Raw genomic sequence first — 3,915 nt, forward strand, 5'->3', positions numbered from 1 at the left:
CACGGGGGCTGCTCCACTCGCCCCAGGCCGGCCTCCCTGAGGCGGGCACATTAGCGGCTGAGGCCCCCTCTCCACCAGAGACCGGGGGACGCTCAGGGACACCCGGGGGCTGCTCCACTCGCCCCAGGCCGGACTCCCTGAGGCGGGCACATTAGCGGCTGAGACCCCCTCTCCACCAAAGACCGGGGGGCACTCGGGGACACACGGGGGCTGCTCCACTCGCCCCAGGCCGGACTCCCTGAGGCGGGCACATTAGCGGCTGAGACCCCCTCTCCACCAAAGACCGGGGGGCACTCGGGGACACACGGGGGCTGCTCCACTCGCCCCAGGCCGGCCTCCCAAGGTACCCAGGCGGGCACATTAGCGGCTGAGACCCCCTCTCGACCAAAGACCGGGGGACACTCAGGGACACACGGGGGCTGCTGCACTCGCCCCAGGCCGGCCTCCCTAGGTACCCGGGCGGGCACATTAGCGGCTGAGACCCCCTCTCGACCAAAGACCGGGGGACACTCAGGGACACACGGGGGCCGCTCCACTCACCCCCAGGCCGACCTCCAGGGCCTCCCTCCCGGCCCCTGGAGCAGCCAGCGCCCCCCTCGCCGTCAACACTCTCTCCCCCGTTGGGACTTTGAAACTTTTTCTGACCGTGCAAGCTTCATCGGACGGCAAAGGGGGCAAGCTGCGGTCCGTGCCCGGCCTGCTGGGGTCCTGCCCGGGGACATCGGAGGCTCAGCCAGGGTCTTGAGCCACTGCTGGCAGGTGCACTTTGGGGGGCCCTCCGCAGCCGCCCCGGGCCACCCCTGCAGCCAGCACACTGCTGCCAACAGCCCGCCGCTCTCCGTCACCAGCCAGCCCCGTCTGCACGCATCTGCCGGGGGTGCTTTTTTTGGAGAAATACTGTCACTTTGTCAAAGACCGCACACCGCTCGTTCCCTTATACCCCGACAAGGTGTTCGTGCTGACGTTTTGCGAGGCCTTATTTTACCGTCGTCGGCGCTATCAGGGGAAACGGGCCCGCTCCTTCCGCCCTCCTGGAACCCTGGCTCGGCCCGGAGCGACCAGGATTACCCTCATACCGGTTCTCACCACCTGCATCGACGCGCGGCTCTGCCCCGGCCGCCGCAGCTCTCGCCGGCCCGGCCGGGTCCGCACCCCTGGCCGGCACGCCTGGAGCGTTTGGACTTTGTCATTTTTTCTCCAAGGCTCGTCTCTGCCAACTGCCAAGGACTTCAGCGGGGGCTGCCCCCCGCCTCCTGAGTGTCCTGCCCGGGCACATCGGAGGCTCAGCCTGGGTCTTCAGCCCCTACTGGTAGGTGCACTCCGGGGGCCCTCCGCAGCCGCCCAGGCCCACCCCTGCAGCCAGCACACGGCTGCCAGCAGCCACCACACAGCTGCCAACAGCCCGCTCTCCGTCACCCACCAGCCCAACTCTGCATACATCTGCCGGGGGTGCTTTTTTGACTTCCCCCCTTTTGGCCTATGGGGAAAAGCTAAGGGGAAAACCTCCAGAGTCAGGCCGACCTCCTGGAACTCCAACCCGGTCTGGAGCCACCGGTCTGTCCCCTTCACGGTTCTCAGGACCTGCATCGACCCTCGGCTCAGCCCCGGCCGCCGCAGCTCCCGCCGGCCCGGCCACCCGGGTCCGCACCCCTGGCCGGCACGCCTGGAGCGTTTGGACTTTGTCGTTTTTTCTCCAAGACCCATCTCTGCCAACTGCCGTGGGCTTCAGCGGGGGCTGCTCCCCGCCTCCTGGGTGTCCTGCCCGGGCACATCGGAGGCTCAGCCTGGGTCTCGAGCCCCCTACTGGTAGGTGCACTACGGGGGCCCTCCGCAGCCGCCCAGGCCCACCCCTGCAGCCAGCACACGGCTGCCAGCAGCCACCACACAGCTGCCAACAGCCCACTATCCATCACCCACCAGCCCCTCTGCATACATCTGCTGGGGGTGCTTTTTTGACTTCCCCCCTTTTGGCCTATGGGGAAAAGCCAGGGGGGAAACCTCCAGAGTCAGGCCGACCTCATGGAACTCCAACCCGGCCTGGAGCCACCGGTTTGTCCCCTTCCCGGTTCTCAGGACATGCATCGACACTCGGCTCAGCCCCGGCCGCCGCAGCCCCCGCCAGCCCGGCCAGCCGGGTCCGCCACCCTGCCCGGCGCCTGGAGCGTTTGGACTTTGTCGTTTTTTTTCTCCAAGACTCACCTCTGGCACATGCCATGGACCTCAGCGGGGGCTGCTCCCCGCCTCCTGGGTGTCCTGCCCGGGCACATCGGAGGCTCAGCCTGGGTCTCGAGCCCCCTACTGGTAGGTGCACTACGGGGGCCCTCCGCAGCCGCCCAGGCCCACCCCTGCAGCCAGCACACGGCTGCCAGCAGCCACCACACAGCTGCCAACAGCCCACTATCCATCACCCACCAGCCCCTCTGCATACATCTGCTGGGGGTGCTTTTTTGACTTCCCCCCTTTTGGCCTATGGGGAAAAGCCAGGGGGGAAACCTCCAGAGTCAGGCCGACCTCATGGAACTCCAACCCGGCCTGGAGCCACCGGTTTGTCCCCTTCCCGGTTCTCAGGACCTGCACTGACACTCGGCTCAACCCCGGCAGCTGCAGCCCCCGCCGGCCCGGCCAGCCGGGTCCGCACCCCTGGCCAGCGCCTGGAGCGTTTGGACTTTGTCGTTTTTTCTCAAAGACCCATCTGTGCCAACTGCCCTGGGCTTCAGCGGGGGCTGCTCCCCGCCTCCTGGGTGTCCTGCCCGGGCACATCGGAGGCTCAGCCTGGGTCTTCAGCCCCTACTGGTAGGTGCACTCGGGGGGGCCCTCCGCAGCCGCCCAGGCCCACCCTTGCAGCCAGCACACGGCTGCCAGCAGCCACCACACAGCTGCCAACAGCCCGCTCGCCATCACCCCCCAGCCCCTCCTGCATACATCTGCCGGGGGTGCTTTTTTGACTTCCCCCGTTTTGGCCAATGGGGAAATGCCAAGGGGAAAACCTCCAGAGTCAGGCCGACCTACTGGAACTCCCACCCGGCCTGGAGCCACAGGTTTGTCCCCTTCCCGGTTCTCACGACATGCATCAACACTCGGCTCAGCCCCGGCAGCCGCAGCTCCCGCCGGCCCGGCCAGCCCGGTCCGCACCCCTGGCCTGCACGCCTGGAGCGTTTGGACTTTGTCGTTTTTTCTCCAAGACTCGCCTCTGGCACATGCCATGGACTTCAGCGGGGGCTGCTCCCCGCCTCCTGGGTGTCCTGCCCGGGCACATCGGAGGCTCAGCCTGGGTCTTGAGCTACTGCTGGTAGGTGCGCTTCGGGGGCCCTCGGCAGCCGCCCAGGCCCACCCCTGCAGCCAGCACACGGCTGCCAGCAGCCACCACACAGCTGCCAACAGCCCGCTCTCCGTCACCCCCCAGCCCCTCCTGCATACATCTGCTGGGGGTGCTTTTTTGACTTCCCCCCTTTTGGCCTATGGGGAAAAGCTAAGGGGAAAACCTCCAGAGTCAGGCCGACCTCCTGGAACTCCCACCCGGCCTGGAGCCACAGGTTTGTCCCCTTCCCGGTTCTCACGACATGCATCAACACTCGGCTCAGCCCCGGCAGCCGCAGCCCCCGCCGGCCCGGCCAGCCCGGTCCGCATCCCTGGCCAGCGCCTGGAGCGTTTGGACTTTGTCATTTTTTCTCAAAGACCCGTCTCTGCCAACTGACGTGGGCTTCAGCGGGGGCTGCTCCCCGCCTCCTGGGTGTCCTGCCCGGGCACATCGGAGGGTCAGCCTGGGTCTTGAGCTACTGCTGGTAGGTGCACTACGGGGGCCCTCGGCAGCCGCCCAGGCCCACCCCTGCAGCCAGCACACGGCTGCCAGCAGCCACCACACAGCTGCCAACAGCCCGCTCCCCGTCACCCCCCAGCCCAACTCTGCATACATCT

This window comes from Eleutherodactylus coqui, unplaced genomic scaffold (assembly GCF_035609145.1).
Source record: "Eleutherodactylus coqui strain aEleCoq1 unplaced genomic scaffold, aEleCoq1.hap1 HAP1_SCAFFOLD_696, whole genome shotgun sequence".
In the NCBI taxonomy this organism is placed as follows: Eukaryota; Metazoa; Chordata; class Amphibia; order Anura; family Eleutherodactylidae; genus Eleutherodactylus; species Eleutherodactylus coqui.